Consider the following 26,107-nt stretch of genomic DNA (forward strand, 5'->3'; position numbering starts at 1 on the left):
ATTTTAGATAAGTAATCAGTCATTTGTCGTGTATTACTTTTTTGAGTAACTTACCCAACACTGATCACAAGGCAACCACCCACAACACCCTCTCATTGTGGTGGCGAGCTTTGCACGGACAAGCACTCATTTTCTTGTAGTTTCAAATTAAGGTCTTAAAACCTTGCTCAGATTATCTGGTTTATTTAATCATTCATCTTGTACTTGATCAAGATCAACAAGTAACAGATCTAATGAAATAATCCTGCTAGAGGACACTTTCAAATATTTAACTGAAATATTTAAAGGTACACTACAGAATTCTGATCTATCAACATATGTGATTGAAACATAAAATTGCAAGATATTTGCAGAGGAACATTGTACATAGGCTTAAAGATGGACTGTTTAGGTACTACCTGAATAATGGTATTTTGTTAATTTCTAATGGAATTTAAATGAGAAATCCTCTGTAGTGTGCCTTGAATTAACACACTAAAGGCTAAAGTATACTTCAGTTGTCCCACGTTGCTGATCACTGTACGCACAGTATGCGTGATGCAAATTTTGTCATCAGCACAGTCTGTGCGGACTGTTCGCGTGCAGCCCAGATTTACTTGACACGCAGACAGTCCTTGACTGTTTCTCAGTTTGCATTCTTATTAGGGCCCAAACACTGAGAGTGCGGAGGACCTATTGTTCTTCTAAGGATTATTAAGGCCAAAGCACTGAAAGTGCGGAGACCCTATTGTTCTTCTAAGGATTATTATTAGGGGGCCAAGTACCAAAGATGCTGGAACCCTATTGTATCCGTTAGGATTTTCTTATTAGGGGTTCAAGCCTGAAGGGCTAGAAACCCTATTGTTTTTCTCCGGATTTTTAGGGGGCCAAGCAGTGAAGCTGCTGAAACCCTATTGTAATTGTACTGATTTTCTTCTTTTTCTTATTAGGGGCCAAGCAGCGAAGCTGCTGGAATCCTATTGTAATTGTACTAATTTTCTTCTTCTTCTTTTTTTTCTGTCCTAAAAGTGTCTGGGCGTCAGAGACTGTAAGTCGTGGAGACACCTAATTGGCAGGATGATCCCAAATCCCCCCCACTGCTCAGGCGCACAAACGCACACCCATCTGACCCTAGGTGGCGCTATAATTATCATTTTTACGTTTTGGCTCATATGTCTGCAAACAAAAGGGCTACAATCAAAATTATTTTTCCTCTGATGAAATGAACAAAAATGGCCACCAAAGGCCAATCAAATTTCAACACCTTATAACTCCGAGGGCCGAGGGTTATGGAAATTACTATATACAAGCAGGGTGTCAACTCGAAGCTGCATATAAAATTTTGTGACAGTCGGCCACGCGGTGGCGGAATATTTAGCTAATTCGCATTTTTGCTCATAACTACGGAACCGTATAGGCTACAATACAAATGTGTAGCTTTTCTAAATCCACCAGTGCCCCACAATGATATGGTTATTTGAATTTCCATTTCTGCAAGAAACTTTTTTTTACAATATCATTTAATTCTAAAAACCAAATTTTTCTAATTCGTCCTAGGCCGTTTGCCCAATTCTCACGAAGCTTGGTATATATAATCTACAGACCCTCCTGATACAATGTAATCAAACAAATTTTGATGTGTTGAATCATTCCAAAGATATAATCAAATATGTTTTGGCCGTGGCCTATAATGACTAATTAGCCTACATCTTGTAAGCGCAATTTTCAAACTTAACAAAATTTGTACACATGGACAAGAGAACATTCTGAGGTAACATGCCACGTTTTATTCATTTTTGATGCTAGGGGGCGCTATAACTTATAAAATCCTATTTTTGCAACTGTGCTCAAAGCAGGTGAAATGTCATACCAAAATAGCTGTCCACAGGATCTTTTCTGTAAAATTTGGTTATTTTGGTCATCTCGCCATATGTGATTGGCCCCTGACAATAGTCACTTGTGGCTATATTTATTATAATTTTTCTGCCCTAAAACTGATTGTGCAGACCAAACCGTAGGGCCTAAAGACTTCAAACTTTCAGGGATGGTAGTACTCCGGCTGGCTCGCCGTACGCATTGAATTGTCTCAATCGGCCCATAGGTGGCACTATAGTGAACAACAAAATACTCTTGAACTGTTAAGGCTTTTTTCCTGTGATTCCTTGGGTCATGATTAATCTTTTAAGATCCGGCCATTTTTGGCTCTGCCCCTTCGTTTTCCCGCTATTTTGGATTGTTTGAAAAAATCTAAACAAACTCTTCCTAGGCCGGTCGCCCAATTGGAACCAAACGAGTGCAGAAAGATTCGGCAGAGTCCCAATATGAAAAGTTATAAAATTAATTTTGAAATTTTGATTTATCGTCAAATGGTATGCCAAAATGTACGTAGTGGGCGTGGCCACTTTACAAAAATGGTTATAACTTTTGAACAGATTGAGATATTATCACCAAATGTTTTACACTTATATATGGGGTCATTCTGAGGACACACACAATAATTGCACGCTTCTGCCTCTTGGTGGTACTATAATAGTAAAAAACGTCAAAAAGGCTCTAACAATGGAACCATTGGGCCAATCGACTTTAAATTTTGCATGCAGTGTCTGTGTCCAAGGTGCCATCAACTACAAGAAAAGTTGCATACCTTGAAAAACATGACCGCCATCAACAAAATCATCTTTTAGCAGCTATCTGAACTAGTCCTAGGCCGTTCACCCGATCGGAACCAAACCAGTGCAGAAAGATTCACTGGAGTCCCTCTAATAATAATTATAAAAAAAGTAGGGCTGCCCCCTAATAGTTGATCAAACATTAGTCGATGAGAAGAGTCTTGGTCGACAAAGTTTTGATTGGTCGCAGAAAAAAAATCCACAGAAAAATGACGAACACCGGTATTACCACTGGTTGGACGCTAGGTGGTACTATGGGGTAATTTTCGTTAAAATAATGCCTACTAGTCGAATAGGAAAATCTTTGGTCAGGGGCAGCTCTACAAAAAAGTTTTAACTTTCAATTCATTGTCGCAAAGTACACCAAAATGAACTCCGCAGGCATGGACACTTTTACTTAAGCAGTTATAACTCCTGAATGGAGTGAGATATTTTCACAAAATTTTAGAAACTTATGTAAGGGTTCATTCTGAGGACACTTGGAAAAAATTGCATACCTATGCCTCTTGGTGGTGCTATAACAGTCAGGAATGTAAAAATACCATATCTGTGTGCTACCTCACCTGATGTTTCTCAAAATTAAGACACTTTAACATGGTTTTAGTTGCTAACAGGCTATCTAATTAATACTTATCTGTTGCATATTAAATTAAAGGACATTAAAGGCTTGATTCCCATTAATCATTGCTTGCAGCTATATTTCGTCTTATTTTTTTTTTTCTGTCCTAAAAGCGAATTGGCAGCAATGACCATAAGTCCTACAGACACCAAACTTGGCAGCATGGTCCCAAATCCTGACCGCTACTCAGGCGCATAAACGCACACCCATCTGACTTTAGATGGCGCTATAATTATCACTTTAACGTTTTGGCTCATCAAAAAAAAAAAATCTAAATTCCTTTTTCCTCGGATTCCTTGGGTCAGGCCTTACAAAATGACTATCGGATTACATTTCCGTCTAGAATTTTTTTCCACCATTTTGAATTTTTTGAAAAACCTACTTTTTCGAACTCCTCCTAGACCGTTTGTCCAATTGGCACGGAATTTGGTATACATCATCTACAGAACCCCCAAGTACACAAGTATCTTTTGTTTGCTTTCTGTTCCTGTTGCTGCCGGCACGCTGCACGAGTCTGTGTTTGTAGCTTGCTAGCCTGCTTAGCATTGCTTATTCTTGCTTATTCACATTCATCATTTTATCCTTTGCCATTTTACCGTGTGTTTCAGGTTTTTCTGCTTTTCTACTTGTGGAGGGCGGGCCAAGCGACAACTGTGCGGCGCGAGGCCGGGTTGGACCCCTGCAGTGGATTATCTCGCCCGTTAATGCTGTAATCAGACAGCTGGGCGAGATAATCCGCTGCAGGTGTCCAACCCGGCCTTGCTCTGCACAGTCGCCTCTCAGCCCGCCCCGCTCTACACGCTACTGTTTCAACTGTGTGTATTTTACCATGCACGCTCATTTTCTCGTTTTTCTTTTCTTTTTTCCGCTTGTCTACATCTCGCGTCTCAACTACATGCATTTGTTTTCTACACTGTGTTTTACACGGACTACCGCATAAATCTCAAACATCTGCTGATTAGGAACCACATCGAACCATATCGATCTCAAACCCTCGCCACTCAAGAACAACAACAACAACAACAAACAATTGCGGTAAGTCATGGCATCTGCTCATGTTATTTCTTCCTGCATTGTATGCCACGTTTACTATAGCTTCTTCCGTCAGCAGTGAGGGATTCACATGTGATAAATGTAAGGAATTAGTCAGGCTGACGGAGAATGTTAATGAGTTAGAGACACACATCCGAATGCTAGTGGAGGTCAGTGAGAAAGAGAAGCCGGTAGATACTGTTTCGGATGTGAGTAGAACAGCGAGCAACACATACACTTTGGTTTCGGCCGAAGAGCCCCCACAGCAGGGCATTTGGGTGATATCTCGGCAGCATACTCGCTCAGCAAAGCGACACCACTCTCCCATTCCTGTTAGGGTTTCCAATCGATTCTCCCCACTCAGTGATGCACCCACTAAGAATCATGTTGAAAGAGCTTTAATAATTGGTGATTCTATTGTAAGGAATGTGGAAATAGAGACTCTAGCCACTATTGTTAAATGCATTTTGGGGGCTCGGGCATCTGACATCAGATCAAATTTACAAGTGCTGGCTTGTAAATGCTAAACATAGAGTTTCTAAAATTGTTATTCATGTCAGCACTAACGATGTCTGGCTTCACCAGTCAGAAATCACTAAAGATAATGTTAAAGAGGTATGTGAACTTCAAAAACTATGTCAGACACTGTAATATACTCTGGCCCCCTCCCTGCTCATTGTGGTGATGAGGTTTATAGTAGACAAGTGTCACTGAATGGCTGGAGGTCTGAGTGGTGTCTGGAGAATAGCATAGGATATATAGACAATTGGAAGAGTTTTTGGGGTAGACCTGACTTGCTAAAAAGAGACGGACTCCATCCCTCCAGGGAAGGTGCCGCTCTCCTCTCTAGTAATTTGGCTCATAGTCTTAATAGTGATATTATTTGATTAACTGGGGCCCAGGTCAGGAAGCAGAAAAACTGGTTAATCTGAACATCTGCTAGCTGCCTTGAGACGTCACACAGGTCACATAAACTACAACACATAGAGACTGTATCACCTAGATATCATATAAAGACTGTATGTTCCTTTAACAACCAAACACAGATCCCTTACTAAATCATTTTGAAAAAATTTGATTAAGTTCCAAGTTGAAAAAATAAATAAATAAAAAAATTAAGATAAACATCATATAAAGTTAGGGCTACTAAACATTAGATCTCTTTCTACCAAAGCACTAATTGTAAATGAAATTATTACAGATCATTGTTTGGATGTGCTCTGTTTGGCTGGATCTGTCCTAAACTGGATGAATATATTAGTTTAAATGAAACTACTCCCCCTGGTTATTGTTATAAACATGAGCCTCAACTGAAGGGTCGAGGAGAAGGTGTTGCTACAATTTACAGTTTTTACAGTTTTACAGTTTTTGGTGTTACTTAAAGGACAGGATATAAGTTTAAGTCTTTTGAATGAATAATGCTTAATGTGACACCATCAGATATAAATAAAAAATCTCTGTCGTCTTTTGCTACAGTATATAGATCACCCAGGCCGTACTCTGGTTTCCTTGGTGAATTTGCAAATTTTCTATCAGATCTAGTAGTTAATGTAGATAGAGCTTTAATTGTTGGTGACTTTAATATTCACATAGATAATGAAAATGACACATTGGGATTAGAATTTATTGATATTCTCAGCTCTCTTGGAGTCAGACAAAATGTGAGAGGACCAACTCATCGCCATAATCATACACTAGATTTAATTCTGTCATATGGAGTTAATATTGATACTATTGAAACTCTACAGCAGAGCGACGAAATCTCAGATCATTATCTCATCTCTTGTTTGCTGCAATCAGCTAATGTCACTCAATCTACACCACTCTATCTTTCAGTTAGAACTATTCTTTCAACCATTAAAGAGAGCTTCACTAACAATCTTCCAAATCTATCTCATATACTCAGTAAGCAAAAAGTCTAGAAGAACTTGATGTAATAACAGAAAATTTAAAAATCTTCTCTAGCACTCTTTTTGTGATTAACATTTTTTATTGATTCATACATTAAACAAGAAAAGCAAAACATTTATACACAGAATCAACATTTAACCCCCACTATTACCCCTCCTAATCCCCAACCCCACCCTGACCCTCAACAAACATTCCTGTGGTCACATATGAGTATATACACACACAGTAAATATATATATATATATATATTTATAATAATCACACACATTAACAGCTATATCTCTCTCTCCACTACCCCTCCCCGAGAGCCCTCCAAGTATGCCATATATTGGCCCCATTTCCCCACAAACGAGTCCAAATTCCCCAGTCTTCCAGATGACCCTTCTTCGAAAGCCGCCACCCTACCTATCTCTGAGCACCACTCCTGAAATGGGGGCGCTCCAGCCGACTTCCGTCCCCTTAAAACAATTTGTCTGGTGATCATGACACTGGTTAGGACCCAATTTGTTATGTGTTTATTCCCTATATTGAGTGCCCAATATGTCAAACATAAAACTCTGAACCTTCAACCAAAATTCTTGTATCTTAACACACGACCAAAAAACATGGGATATGTCTCCATCTTCTGATTGGCATCGCCAGCAGGTGGGTGTGTCTTTAAGACCAAGCCTATACAATCTAGAGGGGGTCCAATAGAATCTATGTAAAAACTTGAATTGCATAAGGCGCACCCTTGCATCTCTAGATGCAGACTTGACATTTTTTTGAATCCTAGCCCACCCTCCCTCCTCCAATACCAATAACCTCTTGATAGAAGTTAAAGCTCCGTCCCCCAGACTTTGAATTAGCAGGGAGTAATACACTGATGCCTCATGCCCTTTTCCAAAAGCAGTAATCACCACTCCCAGAGTATCTGCCACTTGGGGGGGGGGGGGGTGTATGCTACTCCCAAAAATAGTACAGAGCAGGTGGCGCAGCTGTAAATACCTAAAGAACTGAGATCTGGGAATCCCAAAATGTTGAACCAAATTTTCAAAGGATCTCAACACTCTCATATAGGTCACCGAGTGTATTAACCTCCCTCACAATCCACTCTGACCAGCAGAAAGGGGACTTATTAATACATAATTTTGGGTTCAGCCATATGCTTGAGGCAACATTTAAATAAATGTCAGAATTAAACACTCTGGACACTTTTGTCCATACCGAGTGCAAATGCGAGATAACGGGGTGTAACTTAACTTCTCCGATAAGTTTGATAGAAAGGCTTTGCAATGGTGAAATAGGGGCAAGAAATTCCTGTTCAATACAAAACCAGGGAGGGGCTCTCTCAGGTGGAAGCAACCAATGAGCCAAATGTCTGAAACCAAATGCATAATAATAAAACAAAATCTTGTGTAGGCCTAGCCCACCTTTGTCAACTGGCCTATGCAGCTTACTGAAATGTAATCTGGGACATTTACCATTCCAAATGAAGGACTTCACTATGCTATCAAATTGCTTGAAATAAGAGAGGGGGACATCTATAGGGAGAGACTGTAGCAGGTAGTTGAATTTGGAATACAATTCATTTTAATAACATTAACCTTCCCAATCATAGATAAATGTAATAAAGCCCACCTACCCACATCACTCGAAAACCTTTTTATTAAAGGGTCAAAATGAGCTCTAACTAAACACACACATTTTCTGGGAATAAAATACCCAAATACGTAATGCCCTGTTTGGGCCACTGGAAGGCGCCAGGCTGAAAAGCCGTTACAGGGCAGTATGCTGTCAGAGCCAAAGCTTCGGATTTAGACCAATTAACTCTGTATCCCGAGAATTTAGAAAAGGAATGAATAATTCTGTGGAGGCAAGGCATAGATCTAGCAGGGTTGGAGACGAATAATAAAATATCATCTGCATAAAGCAAAAGCATATGCGCCACACCTCCTGCCACTACCCCTGGAAAATCATCCTCCTTTCTTATCACGGCTGCTAATGTTTCCAGGGCATGACAGAACAATAATGGGGAAAGAGGGCAACCCTGCCGGGTTCCCCATCCAGAGTAAAATAATCTGAAATTAATCCATTCATTTGTACCGCCGCTACCGGGTGTATATAAAGCAACTTAATCCAACCAATAAAAGTATTCCCGAACCCATACATTTCCAAAATCTTAAAAAGATAATCCCATTCTACCATATCAAAAGCCTTTTTGGCGTCAAGTGAGATGGCAGCGACCAGAGTCTGATCATTCGCTACTGACCACATGATATTGATGAAACGCCTAATGTTATCAGAAGAGCTACAGCCCCGAATAAACCCCACCTGATCTATATGTATAAGAGATGTCATAACTTTACTTAATCAGTTAGCCAAAATTTTGGACAATATTTCTAGCTGGAATAACGTCTAGCTGGATCATGGAAATTGGACGGTAACTCTTACACTTGCTTGGATCTTTGTCCTTTTTAAGAATCAGACTGATCCGGGCTTGCGTCATGGTTGGCGGAAGCTTTATATTCTTTAATGATTCCGTATAAACTTCTAGCAAAAGTGGAGCCAATTCTGTAGCATAAGATCTAAATAATTTAGTGGCAAAGCCATCTGGCACTGGAGCCTTTCCTGTAGGCAAGGCCTTAATTACCTCGCCAAGCTCCTCCAAGTTTATCTCAGAATCAAGAGAATTCTTTTGCTGAGCCATCAGTTTAGGAAGTTCTAATGGTTCCACAAAATTTCTAATATCCTCATCAGTAGACAAAGACGTGGAACTATAGAGATCAATATAGAATTCTTTAAAAGCATATTAATATCAATGGCTGAGGTAAATATTTCACCTCTAGCAGATTTCACTGAGGGAATGATAGAAAAAGACTCTCTCTGTTTTATATATTTAGCCAGAAGTTTTCCTGCCTTGTCCCCCGACTCAATGTATGACTGTCTTGCCCTGAATAGCCAAAACTCCACCTTCCGCGATAAAATAGTATTATATCTGTATTTCAATCGGGTCAATTCTCTGAGGCCATCAGATGACATTCGGTGCTTCAGCTCTGCCTCTGTACTTTTAATATTCCCTTCCAACTCCACGAGTTCTTGTGCTTTGGATTTTTTGGTGAATGAGGCATACTGTATGATCCGGCCCCTAAGAACCGCCTTAATTGCCTCCTAAGCCACGCCCACAGAGGATACTGAGGACCAGTTGGTCTCCATATAAACATTGATTTCAGCCTTTAACATTTGTTGGAATTCAGGATTTTGCAAAAGGGATACATTAAAACGCCAACTATATGATTTCTTTTTCTCCGTATGTGACAACACCTCTAAACTCACCAGGGCGTGATCTGAGACTAAAATGTTTCCAATTGAGCAATCAACAACAGATGAAATGAGGGACTTAGATATAATAAAAATCTATTCTAGAATAAATCTTATGGACTGATGAAAAAAAATTATAGTCCCCACCAGATGGGTTCAAAAGTCTCCAAATATCTGTAAGACCAAGATTTTTACACATCCTGTGAAGTGTCAATGTTGCTCTAGGGGGCTTACACACTTTTGCTTGAATATGATCAAGGACTGAGTCCATCAAAAGATTAAAGTCTCCTCCCAATATTATATCATGAGGGGTGCCATTGGCTTGCAACATCCCTTCAAGAGCTATAAAAAAGCCCTGATCATCAACGTTAGGTGCGTAACTATTAGCCAAAATAAGACTTTGCCCCTGAATTTTTGCTAAAACAATAATGACTCTTCCTAATTTATCTTTATTCTGTTTGAGACATTTGAATTGTAGATGCTTACTTATCAGTGTAATTACTCCCCTGCTGTTACTCAAGCCAGCACTAAAGAAAACATGTCCACCCCATATCTTCCCAAATTTTTCAGCTTCCTGCGGGGAAAGATGCATTTCTTGAAGAAACACTATATCATATTTCTTACGCTTAAGAAGAGAAATAATCTTCCTACTTTTATTGGGGTGCCCCAACCCATTCACAATCCACGTGGAGAGTGACAATTCACTCATATTAACATTTTACATTTTGACATATTAGAAAAAATAACACAATTATAAAGACCACATTCCAACATTAGTGCAACAATCAAACCCCAAATTTCCCCCCGAACCAAACAAACAGATAAAAGAAAAACGTGCGCATTAACCCCTTGCACGACAGCGCCAATTGTTGTCCATCCCTCTAAACTCAAACAGTCCATGTATGCCTACAAGAGCCCCCGTGACAACTTTGCTGTCGGATTGCTCAAGTCCGGTGTTTCTATACAAATTTTGTGAGACAGAATTACACAACAAAAGATAATCTATAAAACAAACTCCAGCCAATAGGCAGATAAACACAAAGAACATGTCGATTCATCCACAAAACTGTTCCAAAGGTGTGTTCCTCCACAAAACAAACTCCAGCCGCTAATCAGAACCAGCAAAACAACATAAAAAGGCGTTCAGTTTCCTCGGACAGTCAAACAAATGTTCAGTGAACAGGCCTATTCAGCTGCTACATGAGTGCAACAAATGACCTAATCACTCAAATGACTTGCAAGAAATACTCCACAAAACAAACTCCAGCCAATAGGAGGCATAAGCACAAAGAACGTGCATCCACACAACTACCCAGAAGGAGTATTACTCCACTGTAACTTGGTTAAAATAGGAAAGGAGGAGGCGGGAACTGGCTGAACAGTCAAAGTAATATTTTAATTTAAACTTAAACAAAAAGACATAAAACATAAACGCACACACGGCAGCTGCGTGTGGCTCTCTCTCTCTCGAACTGCTGCAGCCCTCTGCACTTATCCCTCTCCTCGGCTGATTAGCCTGATTGGGGGCTGGGCGTGCGTAGTCATGGCCCGGCCCCACCCTCCTTCTCGTCACATCCACAAAACAAACTCCGGCCGCTAGGCGGAAACAGCACAAAAAGAACAAAAAAACGCTCGGTTTCCTCTGACAGTCAAGTGGATGTTCAGTGAGTCGGTCCATTCGGCTGCAATGTGAGTACCACAAAATAACTTACTCAGTCCATTGACTTTACTCAGTCCACTGACTTTATGAAGGACATCGCTTGCTGGGGACAAGTGAATGTTTTACGGCCATCCTTAGCATCTATTCTCAATTTGGCCGGGAACATCAGTGCAAAAGCGACCTTCCGTTGATGTAAGAGTTTCTTGCATTCCTTGAATCGATCATGTTTATCTCTTGTCGAATTTGCAAAGTCTGGAAACAAGAAAATGCAGTGGTTCTTCCAAAAAAGCCTTCCTTTACTCCTCGCCTCGTGTAACATGAGATCTTTATTGGATTATCTCAGAAATTTGGCCAGAATTGATCGGGGCCTGTCTCCCACAGCGGATCGCCGAGCTGGAACCCTGTGAGCTCGCTCGATTTCCAGCTTATGGCCTGTTATATCGAGCAGACTCGGAAAGAGCCCATCCAGGAATTTCACCATATCCTGACCCTCTTCGGCCTCATGAATTCCAACAATACGGACGTTATTTCGCCAGCTATGGTTCTCCATGTCTTCCAACTTCTCCCAGACATGCTCCAAATCCACCTTGGTCGCTAGCGGATTAGCAGATAATTCCCTCTCCGATGACTCCAGATAATCAATCCGTTTCTCGACATCCCCCACTCTTGTAACCACCTCAGTGAATTTCGTCTCCATGGCAGTGATCGATCGATGTATTACAGCAAGATCCTCCAAGTCAGCAATGACCTTCATCAGCATTGCCAACATTGTTCAACATTTCTTGTCGAGAGAGCCTTGTGATGCTATGCGAAGGGCAGACGTGTTAGAGACAGCTCTGCGTAATTAGCTAATTTTTTAAAATTGTTTTCATGATATAATCCGGTGAAATTCGATACATTGTTTGAGGTAAACATGGCAAAGAAGTCAAAATTCTCGGGCTCTGGAGACATTAAAAGACACTTACGGGTTCAAGATGAAAGCCCAGACAGGCTTTGGATGGCGCGACGGGAGAAGAAATCCAGCACCAACTGTCCAACATGTCGGTGATGTTGACGAAGGTACTTGCAGATTTGGAGGATCTCGCTGTAATACATTGATCGTTTACGCCGATGGAAAATACATTCTCTGAGCTAGTCACAAGAGTGACAGATGTTGAAAAACGAATCGAGTATTTGGAGGCATCAGAGAAGGAATTAGCCGCTAATCCGCCCGCCACTAAAGTTGATTTGTAACATGTTCTTGAAAAGCTTGAAGAATAGATCTTGAGAATAGAAGCCGCAGGAATAACATTAGAATTGTTGGAATTCCTGAACATGTGGAGGGCAGAGATATGGTTAAATTCCTAGACGAGCTTTTCCCGAGTCTGCTCGACATAACAGGCCACAAGCTGGAAATCGAGCGAGCTCACAGAGTCCCAGCTCACAGATCTGCTGAGGGAGAAATGCCCCGATCGATTCTGGCCAAATTTTTTAGATCATCCGATAAAGATCTCGTGTTGCGCCAGGCAAGGAGCAAAGGAAATCTTTCTTGGAAGAATTACAATATTTTCTTGTTCCCAGACTTTGCGAACTCAACAAGAGAGAAACACGATCGGTTTAAGGAATGCAAGAAACTCTTACATCAGCGGAAGATCACTTTTGCTCTGATGTTTCCAGCCAGACTGAGAATAAACACCAAGGACGGCAGCAAAGTATTTACATGTCCCATGTTTCATTTCCTTTTGTGCTGGTCCCACCTAGCGGTTGGAGCTTGTTTTGTTAAATAACACTACTTCGGGACAGTTATGGATGAATCTGTCTGTTCCTTGTGCTTATGCCTCCTGTTGGCTGGAGTATGATTTGTGGAGTAATTTCATGGGACATTGGAAAGAGTATGTCATCTGCTGCACTCATCAGCTGGCTCACTGAAGATTCGTTTGTCTGACCGAGGAAACTGAATGGCTTTATATCGGCTGGAATTTGTTTTGTGAAGGAACACACCTTCGAGACAGTTCTGAGTCTACACGTTCTTTGTGTTTATTCTGCCTATTGGCTGGGGTTTGTTTTACAAAATATTTGATGTTATGTCATTTTGCCTTCCGAGCAATCTGATGGCAAAGTTGTCGCAGGGGCTCTCATAGGCATACATGGACTCTTTGAGTTTAAAGGGATTGACGTCGGTTGGCGCTGTCGTGCACAGGGTTAATGCGCACATTTGTCTTTTTTCTGTTTGTTTTGTTCGTGGGAAGTTCGGGGTTTTATTATTGCATTAATGTTGAAATGTGGTCTTCATAATTTTGTCTTTGGCACACAATTTATTTTTTCTATTATATCAAAATGTCAAATGTTAATATGAGTGTACTATCTCTCTCCACATGGAATGTGAATGGGTTGGGGCACCCCATAAAAACAAGGAAGGTTATTTCTTTTCTTAAACGTAAGAAATATGATATAGTGTTTCTTCAAGAAACGCATCTTTCCCCACAGGAAGCTGAAACATTTGGGAAGATATGGGGTGCACATGTTTTCTTTAGTGTTGGCACAAGTAAGAGCAAAGGATTCATTATATTGGTAAATAAACATTTACAATTCAAATGTCTCAAACAGTTTAATGATAAATTAGGAAGAGTCATTATTGTTTTAGCGGAAATCCAGGGGCAAAGTCTGATTTTGGCTAATATTTACGCACCTAACGCTGATGATCAGAGCTTTTTTATAGATCTTGAAGGGATGTTGCAAGCCGCTGGCACCCCTCATGATATAATTTTGGGAGGAGACTTTAATCTTTTGATGGACTCAGTCCTTGATCATAGTGAAGCAAAAGTGTGTAAGCCCCCTAGAGCAACACTGACGCTTCACAGGATGTTTAAAAATCTTGGTCTTAAAGATATTTGGAGACTTTTGAACCCATCTGGAAGAGACTATACATTTTTTTCATCAGTCCATAAGATTTATTCTAGAATAGATTTTTTTTTTATATCCAAATCCCTCATTTCATCTGTTGTTGATTGCTCAATTGGAAACATTTTAGTCTCGGATCACGTCCTGGTGAGTTTAGAGGTATTGCCACATATAGAGAAAAATAAATCATATAGTTGGTGCCTTAATGTATCCCTTTTGCAAAATCCTGATTTCCAACAAATGTTAAAGACTGAAATCAATATTTATATGGAGACCAACTGGTCATCGGTATCCTCTGTGGGCGTGGCTTGGGAGGCACTTAAGGCGGTTCTTAGGGGTCGGATCATACAGTATGCCTCATTCATCAAAAAATCCAAAGCACGAGAACTCGTGGAGTTGGAAGGAAATATTAAAAGTGCATTGGCAGAGCTGAAGTGCCGTATGTCATCTGATGGCCGCAGAGAATTGACCCGATTGAAATATAGATATAATATTATTTTGTCGCAGAAAGTGGAGTTTTGGTTATTCAGGGCAAGACAGTCATACTTTGAGTCGGGGGACAAAGCAGGAAAGCTTTTGGATAGATATATAAAGCAGAGAGAGTCTTTTTCTACCATTCCCTCAGTGAAATCTGCTGGTGGTGAAATTTTTACCTCAGCCATTGATATTAATAATGCCTTTAAAGAGTTCTATATTGATCTTTATAGTTCCACATCTTCATCTACTGATGAAGATATTAGAAACTTTGTGGAACCATTAGATCTTCCTAAACTGAAGACTGAGCAAAAAAAAAAAAAAGAACACTCTTGATTGTGAGATAACCTTGGAGGAGCTTGACGAGGTAATAAAGTCCCTACCTACTGGCAAGGCTCCAGGGCCAGATGGTTTTGCTGCAGAATTTTTTAGATCCTATGCTACAGAACTGGCTCCACTTTTGTTAGAAGTTTATACGGAATCATTAAAGAATGGAAAGCTTCCTCCAACCATGACACAAGCCCAGATCAGTCTGATTCTTAAAAAGGACAAAGATCCAAGCGAGTGTAAAAGTTACCGTCCAATCTCTCTGATCCAACTAGATGTAAAAATATTGTCAAAAATTTTGGCTAACTGATTAAGTAAGGTTATGACATCTCTTATACATATAGAGCAGGTGGGGTTTATTTGGGGCCGCAGCTCTTCTGATAACATCAGGCGTCTCATCAATATCACGTGGTCAGTAGCGAATGATCAGTCTCCGGTTGTTACCATCTCATTTGACGCCGAAAAGGCGTTTGATATGGTAGAATGGGATTATCTTTTTAAGATTTTGGAAATGTATGGGTTCAGGAGTACATTTATTGGTTGGATTAAGTTATTTTATAGACACCCTGTAGCAGCGGTATAAACAAATGGATTAATTTCAGATTATTTTACTCTGGATAGGATAGGATGATTTTCCAGGGGTGGTTGCGGGAGGTGTGGCGCATAAGCTTCTGCTTTATGCAGATGATATTTTATTATTTGTCTCTGAACCTGCTAGATCTATGCCTTGCCTCCACAGAATTATTCATTCCTTTTCCAAGTTCTCAGGATACAAAGTCAATTGGTCTAAATCCAAAGCTTCGGCTCTGACAGTGTACTGTCCAATAACAGCTTACCAGCCGGGCGCCTTCTAGTGGCTCATACAGGGCATTAAGTATTTGGGGATTTTATTCCCAGCAAATTTGTCTGATTTAGTTAGTTAATTTTGACCCTTTAATAAAAAGTTTTTGAGCGATGTGGGCAGGTGGGCTTCATTACATTTATCAATGATTGGGAAGGTTAATGTTATTAAAATGAATTGTATTCCAAAATTTAACTACCTGCTACAATCTCTCCCTGTAGATGTCCCCCTCTATTATTTCAAGCAATTTGATAGCATAGCGAAGTCCTTCATTTGGAATGGTAAACGTCCCAGATTGCATTTTAATAAGTTACATAGGCCGACAGACAAAGGTGGGCTAGGCCTACCCAAGATTTTGTTTTATTACTATGCGTTCAGTCTCAGACATTTGGCTCATTGGTCACTTCCACCTGAGAGAGCCCCTCCCTGGTTTGTTATTGAACATGCAGTTCTTGCCCCTATTTCACCATTACAAGGCATCTCTATCAAACTAATCGGAAAAGTTAAGTTACACCCCGTTATTTCGCATTTACACTCAGTATGGACTAAATTGTCCAGATTCTTTAAATTGGACACTTATTTAAATGTTGCCTCAAGCATATGGCACAACCCAAGATTGTGTATTGGCAAGTCCCCTTTCTGCTGGCCAGAGTGGATCGTGAGGGGGGTTGCTACACTCGGTGACCTATATGAAAGTGGAGTGTTGAGATCGTTTGAAAACTTGGTCCAACATTTTGGGATCCCCAGACCTCAGTTTTATAGGTATTTACAACTGCGCCACCTACTTTGTACTATTTTTGGGAGTAGCACACACCCCCTAAGGAGGCAGATGCTTTGGGAGAGGTGATTGCGGCTTTTGGAAAAGGTCATGAGGCATCAGTGTATTACTCCCTGTTAATTCAGAGTCTGGGGGATGGAGCCTTAACTTCTCCCAAGAGAGTTTGGGAGAAAGATTTCAACTTGGCATTGGAGGAAGGAGTGTGGGCTAAGATTCTTAAAAACGTTAAGTCTTCATCTAGAGATGCAAGGGTGCATCTTATACAATTCAAAATTTTGCATAGATTTTATTGGACCCCCTCTAGACTGTATAGGCTTGGTCTTAAAGACACACCCACCTGCTAGAGATGCCAGTCGGAGGATGGAGACATGGCCCATGTTTTTGGTGGTGTGTCGAGATCCAGAAATTCTGGTCGAAGGTTCAGAATTTTGTGTGCGACGTGGTTGGCACTCGGGTTTCGTTTTGCCCCAGACTTTGTGTTCTAGGCGATGGGGCGGTCATCGATGTGGGGGATGGCCATATAGAGAACTGGGTTCTGACCTGTGTGATGATTGCCAGGCAGGTTATTTTGAGGGGTTGGAGGTCAGCTGGTGCGCCCCCATATCCGGAGTGGTGCACGGAAGTGGGGAGGGTGGCAGCTTATGAGGAGGTGTCATCGGGAAGACAGGGTGGCTTGGATATGTTTATACGGAAATGGGGTAGATATTTGTTGTTTTTGGAGGGTTCTCGGGTGGGGTTTGGAGAGAGTAGTGTAATACAGTTAGTATGATTATTATGTGTATGTATGTATGTATGTATGTGTATATATATGTGTATGTATGTATGTTTGTATGTTTGTATATGTATGTATATGTATATATATATATATATATATATTTTTATATATATGTATATATGTGTCTGTTTGATTTTTATTTCTATATATTTACTTATGTTTGACCACAGGGTTGTATTTTTGGGGGGCGGGGTTGGGGAGGGGGGGTTGTGGGGTTTAAATGTTGATTTTATATATATATATATATATATATATGTTTTGCATTTCATTGTTATTGTATGATTTAATAAAAAAAAAAAAATTAATTACAACAACAAAAAAAAAACATTTCTTGCCGATATTCCCTCATTTCTCTGACAAAATCGGACTCACGGGCTCGGGGCCTGCTGCTCGGGGGTGTCAGCTTGAGCACGTAAGTGTCTTTTAATGTCTCCAGAGCCCAAGGATTTTGAATTCTTTGACATATTGTCCTCCTAGGACAGTTATGGAACAGAGTGTATTGAATCTCACCGGTTTATGACATTAATAGTGTTAAAACTAGCTAAGCGCACAGAGCTCGCCGTTCACACGTCCGAACCTCGCATGGCGTCACGTGACTCCTTCTCTAGCACTCTTGATAGTGTTGCCCCCCCTTCGATTAAGGTAAATTAAAGAAAAAAGCCCTGCATTGTGGTACAATGATCACACTCATGCTCTCAAGAGAGCAGCTTGGAAAATGGAGCGCAAGTGGAAGAATGCAAAATTAGAGGTATTTTGGGGTGCATGGAAGGATAGTGTCTATAGCTACAGACAGACACTAAAAGCTATCAGGTCAGCATATTTGAGCAAACTCACAGAAAATAACCACAACAATCCTAGGTGTTTATTCAGTACTATGGCTAAAGTGGTTATAAATAAAGCATCGACTGAACCAGATATTCCGTCGCAGCACAATAGTAATGACTTCATGAATTTCTTTACTGATAAAATTTAAATGATCAGAAATAAAATTGGAACTATGAAATCAACTGTCACAGCACCTCAGAAAACAGTGTTTCATAATTTTGCTCATGAGCAACTTCAATCCTTCGCTGTCATAGGTCATGAAAAACTAATAAAACATATAAAAAAATCAAAAGCCACAACATGTATGTTAGATCCAATACCAACTAAGCTCTTAAAAGAGGTATTTCCTATAATCTCAGAACCTCTTCTTAATATTATTAACTTGTCACTATCTTTAGGACATGTCCCAAGACACTTTAAAATGGCAGTTACCAAACCGCTTATTAAGAAGTCACAGCTTGATCCTGGAGAATTGGCTAATTACAGACCGATTTCAAATCTACCATTTATGTCGAAAATACTAGAAAAGGTAGTGTCCTCCCAACTCTGCTCATTTCTACAGAGAAATGGTATATATGAACAATTTCAGTCAGGATATAGGCCCCATCACTGTTCAGAGACTGCTATTATCAGAGTTACAAATAACTTGCTCTTAACATCTGATCGTGGCTGCATTTCTCTTCTAGTGCTTTTAGATCTTAGTGCTGCTTTCAACACAATAGATCACGACATTCTCTTGAATAGACTGGAGAATTATGTTGGCATTTGTGGACTTGCATTAGCATGGTTTAGGTCCTATTTATCAGACTGCTACCACTTTGTATGTGTAAATGAGGAATTGTCAAATCAAACAAAAGTTAAGTATGGAGTGCCACAGGGATCAGTTTTAGGGCCACTGCTTTTCTCCTTATTTCCCTGGGAGATATTATTAGGAATCATGGAATAAGTTTCCACTGTTATGCCGATGATACCCAACTTTATATTTCTTCTAAACCCAACGAAAAATTAACAATTCTCCAAATTAGCAGAGTGTATAAATGAAATCAAAGACTGGATGGCCAGAAATTTCCTTCTACTCAATTCCGACAAAACAGAGGTACTAATTATTGGACCAAAAACCTCTAAAAATAAGTGCAGACGCACTCACTCAGTTTAAGACTAGACTAAAGACTCATCTATTTAGCCAGGCATACACCTAATTTATCCATCAACTCACAATTAGGTTGCTTTAGTTAGGTCTGCCGGAACCAGAAACATCAATCATGATCTATAACTCTGCATAAAATTGAATGGCTTTTACGCTAATATTAATCTATTTGTTTCCATGTCTCAACCTTGGGATTCATATCCCGAGGTTACCAGAGCCGGCCAGATCCAGCTCCTTTCCTGCTTGTTGTCGGACTCCACCGCTACGTGTCGCTGAGTGATGACGACAAACTACAACTGGTGCTAGCCAGACATCACTTCAGTCTTTTGACTTCAGAGGATAAACTGATGCCAACTCCAACTGTAAGACATCGGATACTTCATATGCCACTGCCTGAACCTTGGATTTAGGATGAACCCTAACGAACCTCACCAAAATGACCTGCCAGTTGAACTGTGATGCACCTCATTGATCTCTGCCTGCATCACCTTTGTCTATTGATTGACTACACTCTTGAAATGCAATACATAGACTATAATTTAATTACCAACAAAAGCCTTCATCAGCCAACTAGTAAAGGACAATGCATCTATGTGAACTTCTGCAGTTAATCCAGGATGGACTTCAAAGACATTAGTCATTAATCTTAAAATTCATAAAAAAATTAAAAAAATTAAACACTGGAGCTTAACGCTTAATTTACAAATTTTAAACCATGACTTGCACTGCACACAAACAGCTAATATTAGCATTATATTCATGTTGTTTAGCCAGAGGGGAACTGGCCCCCACAGTGAGCCTGGTTTCTCCCAAGGTTATTTTTCTCCATTAACCAACATCTTATGGAGTTTTGTGTTCCTTGCCACAGTCACCTTCAGCTTGCTCACAGGTATTCTAAATACAATTATTATTTAATTTTTATACACAATTTACAATCATATTTAATCAAATTACACAATGATCACTCTAAGACTTTATAGATATTACAGTTTAATTTGTATTATTTGTTTTTGGTTAATGCATGATTTCCTGTAAAGCTGCTTTGAAACGATGTGTTGTGAAAAATGCTATGCAAATAAAAATGACTTGACTTGTCTACACGAAGTGGCATATCAAATTTTGTGACAGTCGGCCACATGGTGGCGCTATAATTAGTCAATTCGCATTTTTGCATATATCTCTGGAATGGTATAGGCTAGAATAAAATTCGAAAGCTTTTCTGAATCCATCAGTGCCCCCAAATGATGATGGTCACATGAATTTCCATTCCCACAACAAACATTTTCTACGACTTCGTTATGTTTGAAAAACATACTTTTTCAAACTCGTCTTAAGCCGTTTGACTGATTCGCAAGAAACTTGGCATACATCCTCTACAGACCCTCCTGAGAAAATTTGTTCAAAGAATTTCAATATGTCAGATCATTCCAAAGATATAAACAAATATGTTTAGTGGCGTGGCGTGTGATGACTAATTAGCCTGTATCTTGTGATCGCAATTTTCAAAGACATTGAAGATGCTAAATTGTGAACAGATTTTTTTTTATATATCAAATGGTGTTGCCATGGCAAGGCGTTAAATTAATGCCGAAAAATGGGAAACAGGAAGTGTCTAATTTCTTCTGTGTGCAATGTGTGTGTAGCACTTCTCAGTGGAAGGAGGAGGTGAGAAGCAGATTTCCTGGTTCAGGTAGGCATTTTTATTTCCCTCACCGCAGCACATACACACTCTCAGGGCTTTACATCGTCGGCGACAGCCATCTGCGCTCCCGGTCTGTGGACCACCTTGAACTTAAACGGCTGAAGAGCCAGATACTAACGGGTGATCCGGGCATTGGTATCTTTCATGTGGTGGAGCCACTGGAGTGGGGCGTGATCGGAACAGAGGGTGAAGGCCCGCCCCAACAGGTAGTATCGGAGAGTGAGGACCACCCACTTGATGGCAAGACACTCCTTTTCCACGGTGCTGTACTTAGTTTCCCTCAACGAGAGCTTACGGCTAATGTACAGCACCGGGCGTTCCTCCCCCTCCACCACCTGTGAGAGCACGGCCCCCAGCCCCCTGTCTGAAGCATCTGTCTGTAAAACAAAAGGGAGAGAGAAGTCAGGTGAATGTAAAAGCGGCCCCCCGAAAAATGCAGCTTTAACTTGCGTGAACGCCCGCTGACACTGCTCCGTCCATTGGACTGGGTCTGGAGCTCCCTTTTTAGTGAGATCAGTCAGCGGGCTGGTGACATCCGAATAATTATGTAAGAACCTTCTATAATAGCCAGCCAGCCCCAGGAACTGTCTCACCCCCTTTTTGGTCTTGGGTCTCGGGCAGGTCACAATCGTTGCTGTCTTGTCAATTTGGGGACGCACCTGCCCGTGGCCCAAGTGGAACCCCAGATACCGTACCTCCACCCGTCCAATCGCGCACTTCTTCAGATTCGCTGTGAGTCCCGCTCGGCGCAGCGATCTCAGAACCGACCTCAGATGTTGCATGTGCCGCTGCCAATCATTGCTGTAAATGATGTTGTCATCTAAATAGGCAGCGGCGTAAGCTGAATGCAGTCTGAGGATTCGGTCCATGAGACGCTGAAATGTAGCCGGGGCCCCAAACAAACCAAACGGAAGTGTCACAAATTGGTGTAATCCAAACGGTGTGGAGAAGGTGGTTTTCTCACGGGAAATTCTTGTCAAGGGGATCTGCCAATAACCCTTCGTCAAATCCAATGTCGAATAAAAACGAGCAGTGCCCAACCGATCGAGCAACTCATCAACACGAGGCATTGGATACGCATCAAATTTAGACACCGCATTGACTTTTCTATAATCCACACAGAATCGCACAGACCCGTCGCTCTTAGGCACTAGAACAACTGGGCTGGACCAATCGCTGTGGGATTCTTCTATTACCCCCTTATCAAGCATCGCATCCAATTCTTCCCGAACGATTTTCTTCTTGTGTTCGGGTAATCAATAGGGGCGGCTACGTATCACGACCCCCGGCTCGGTCTTGATGTGGTGATGGATGAGGTTTGTACGTCCCGGTAGAGGGGAGAACACATCCGCAAACTCCTGTTGCAACCTAGCAACCTCCGTGAGTTGACTCGGTGAGATGTGGTCTCCGCAAATGACCGGGGTGAACTGTTTATGTTTTGAACTCACCTCCGGTCCGAGCTCCGCCTTCTCGGGAACTACCATAGCCAACATCACGGGAACCGCCTCCCTCCACAATTTCAGGAGATTGAGGTGGTATATTTGACATGCGCCCCCTCTATCGGTTCGTTTAACCTCATAATCGAGATCTCCCACTCATCGTGTGACCTCAAAGGGTCCTTGCCACTTGGCGAGTAATTTAGAGCTCGATGTGGGAAGCAATACAAGCACTTTATCTCCCGGTGCAAATTCCCTTAGCTGAGTGCCCCTGTCATACAGTCGGCGCTGTCGTTCTTGAGCTTGGAGCAAATTCTCCTGTGTTAGCTGCCCCAAAGTGTGGAGTTTTGCTCTAAGATCAAGAACGTACTGAATTTCATTTTTACTGTTTGAAGGTCCTTCCTCCCAGGCCTCTCGCAATACATCAAGCACACCGCATGGGCGTCGCCTATACAGCAGCTCGAATGGGGAGAAGCCAGTGGAGGCTTGCAGGACCTCTCGTACTGCAAATAACAGGGGGTCGAGCCATTTATCCCAATTTCTAGCATCGTTGTGCACGAACTTACGAATCATGTTTTTGAGGGTTTTATTAAATCGTTCCACCAGGCCATCCGTTTGAGGATGGTATACGCTGGTGCGAATCGATTTAATATTTAACAACTCGTACAGTTCGCGTAGTGTCCGTGACATAAACGTTGTGCCCTGATCGGTGAGGATTTCTTTCGGAATCCCCACCCGGGAGATTATTTTGAAAAGTGCCTCCGCAACACTGCGTGCTGAGATGTTGCGAAGAGGCACTGCTTCCGGATATCGCGTTGCATAGTCCACTAGGACCAATACAAAGCGATGTCCGCGTGCTGACCATTCTAATGGCCCGACGAGGTCCATTCCAATTCTCTCAAAGGGGACCTCGTTCAGAGGGAGAGGGCGCAATGGCGCTTTTGGGGTGGCCGGTGGGTTAACCAGCTGGCATTTGCGGCATGCCGCACACCACCTGCGGACATCGCCGCCAATGCCCGGCCAATAGAAACAGGCTATTAGATGGTTCAGTGTCTTCCTTTCTCCTAAGTGACCTGCCATGGGATTATAATGAGCCGCCTGGAATACCATTTCCCGACGGCTCCTTGGAATCAAAAGTTGGGTTGTATCCTCTTTGGTCCGAGTGTCCTGTGTCACTCTATACAACCGCTCATTTATAATTGCAAAATAGGGGTATGAAAGGGCGATGTCAGGCTGGAGTCATTGACCATCGATGACTCTCACTTGGTCAAAGGCGTGTTTGAGTGTTTCGTCTCGCGACTGCTCCAAAGGGAAATCCCCCTCAGGGAATTCCCTGAGAAGGGGAGGGGCTGCAGCCTCTCCCCCTCTCTCGTCATTATGACGTGGAGCTGTCGAGGGCGGCCCCAGCTCCGCCTCCCCTGCCAGAGCATCACACATTGCACATCTCCCAAACTTCATACAGGATCCACGCAAATTCCCTTTAATAAAGCTCTAAAGTCAGGCCAATCAGTCCCCAAAATCAGCGGATGGGTGAGGCGGAAATTCCACCGGATACTTGTGAATATCCCTGTGTACACATTTCACCTTCACCGTTTTAGTTGTGACCAATGCCTCGGGTTGAACCAAGCGTTGGTGGATAGTGGTTTGATTACACCCGGTGTCCACCAATGCTTGGTGAGTACCCCCCTTGACACTTACCGGTACCGGTACGCTCCAGCCCGGTTGGGGGCAGTCTGTGGGAGGTCAGAGACCCGCACCACTGTCCCCAACTCGGTGATCTCGGAAGTGGCCCGGGTCTCCACACCTCCAGCAGGCCGGCCCAGGCGCTACGCCCGCACTTGCGTCGGCAGGCGCCCCCCCCCCCCCCCCGAGGGGGAGAGCGGCAGGGCATTGGAATAGGGGAAGGTGTCGCCTCCCACACCCGGGGAACTGGTCTCCGTGGCTGAAGTCCTCCTCGTCTGCGTGGGGCAGGAATGGGACCTGGAGAGAGAGCAGAACGAGAGGAGATAGAGGAGGGGAATGAGACAGGGGGAAAAGAGAAAGAGAGGGAGGGCTCTTCCGCACTCGGGATCGCCGCCATGTGGTCCTCTGCAAGCCGGATAGCTTCCTCCAGCGACGCCGGGCGGTGGCACTGGACCCACTCCGCCGTCCCTTTTGGCAGTTGATGTACTAATTGCTCCAGTACCACCTGGTCGATGATCCCGTCGACGCCGCGGTCCCCCGCTAGCAACCATCTTCGGCAGGCGTCACGGAGCCGTTGGGCAAAGGCAAACGGGCGGTCGGAGTTCTCCAACTTCAGGCTCCGGAAGAGCTGACGACTTTCTTCCGGACTCCGACCAACCCGTTACAGGATGGCCTTTTTTAAGTCTCCGTAGGCCAGGAGGCTCATCGCTGGTAGTTGTTGAGCCACGAGTTGGGCTTCCCCGGACAGTAGCGGTATGAGTTGGGCCGCCCACTGGTCAAGCGGCCAGCCCCAGATCTTGGCAGTGCGTTCAAAGAGATCCAGGAACGCCTCTGGGTCGTCCGCTGCCCCCATCTTTTGTAACGTAGGCGGGGGTAACGGCGTGTGGGTGTCCGGGGTCACGGCTGGGGATGCCTCCTGGCTGAGAAGGCTCCGGATCGCCTGTCGGTCCTCTGCTTGAGCGCGCATGAGCTCCACAAACCGGCGTTCTTGATCTTGCTGGAGCTCAAGCAGGGATTGCTGGTGGCTCCGATGTAGACCAGCGAGGGCTTGGAGGATATCCGCCAACTGGGAGGACTCTACAGGGCGACTTCCATCCATCTTCAACCAAACTTCAGTTCCCGGGTTTCGGCCCCAGTGTAGCACTTCTCAGTGGAAGGAGGAGGCGAGAAGCAGATTTCCTGTTTCAGGTAGGCATTTTTATTTCCCTCACCGCAGCACATACACACTCTCAGGGCTTTACGTCGTTGGATAACACAGTCAAAAAAACATCCACAAACTAGCTTACAAAATACACTCTCAACTTTGTAATAATAACTTTTGACTTCACAGTCCGTGCCCAGGCTCTCTCTCTCGTCTAACTGCTGTGTGGCTCTATTTATGCCGCTCTCCCCGTGCTCACTGAAATTAGAGACAGGTGTTAGACATAATTTAACTCAGGTGTAAGCGCCCTTACCGCTTTCTCTCTCTCCGGAGAGATGCTTGACCACGCCCCCGCTGCCACAGTGTGATTTAGATCAAAATTGAGATGTATGTTTAGTCTTGGAGGCTAATCACATGGATGTGACTATTTTGGGTCACGGTCATAGCGCCACCACCTGGCAGCAGTAAGTGTGGCTTTTACAACAGACTTTAAAATAGCCCTCTTATATTTACCCAAATTGCTTCAAAATTGTTTTGAATAATGTCAAATACCAAATGTATGTGTCCACCTTGCATTGTTTTCCACAAGGTGGAAATGGACCCATTGTGCTTGGGCCTGTCATCGCTGCTTGCAGCTATATTTTTTTCTTACATTCTCATGGACTCGTTAGACATCATTATTCGCTGCCGAAGTTCAATTCCAATACTCAAGAAGGCAAGTACCGAAAATGCATAAAATTACCCGTATATGTTCTTGATCAGGCCAAATATCGAGGATGTATTGGATGGTGACTTGTGGGCAAGAACCCCTTTGAAGTGCCAGAAGTCATATCGGCACTACAGTGGCAGATGAAGGACATTTAACGTTGTGTTTACCCATAAGAGCTTCTCACTGTAAGCTCGCGAATGTCTGATGGCTCGTGAGAGT

The 26,107-nt window shown here is 42.5% G+C and overlaps 1 pseudogene; it reads right to left on the bottom strand.

The window, feature by feature from the left end:
* Positions 1-21,183: 21,183 nt before the first annotated feature.
* The window catches only part of LOC127454248 (inversin-like), a 38,958-nt pseudogene continuing 34,034 nt past the window's right edge, over positions 21,184-26,107 (bottom strand).

Source organism: Myxocyprinus asiaticus, chromosome 16 (assembly GCF_019703515.2).
Source record: "Myxocyprinus asiaticus isolate MX2 ecotype Aquarium Trade chromosome 16, UBuf_Myxa_2, whole genome shotgun sequence".
In the NCBI taxonomy this organism is placed as follows: domain Eukaryota; kingdom Metazoa; phylum Chordata; class Actinopteri; order Cypriniformes; family Catostomidae; genus Myxocyprinus; species Myxocyprinus asiaticus.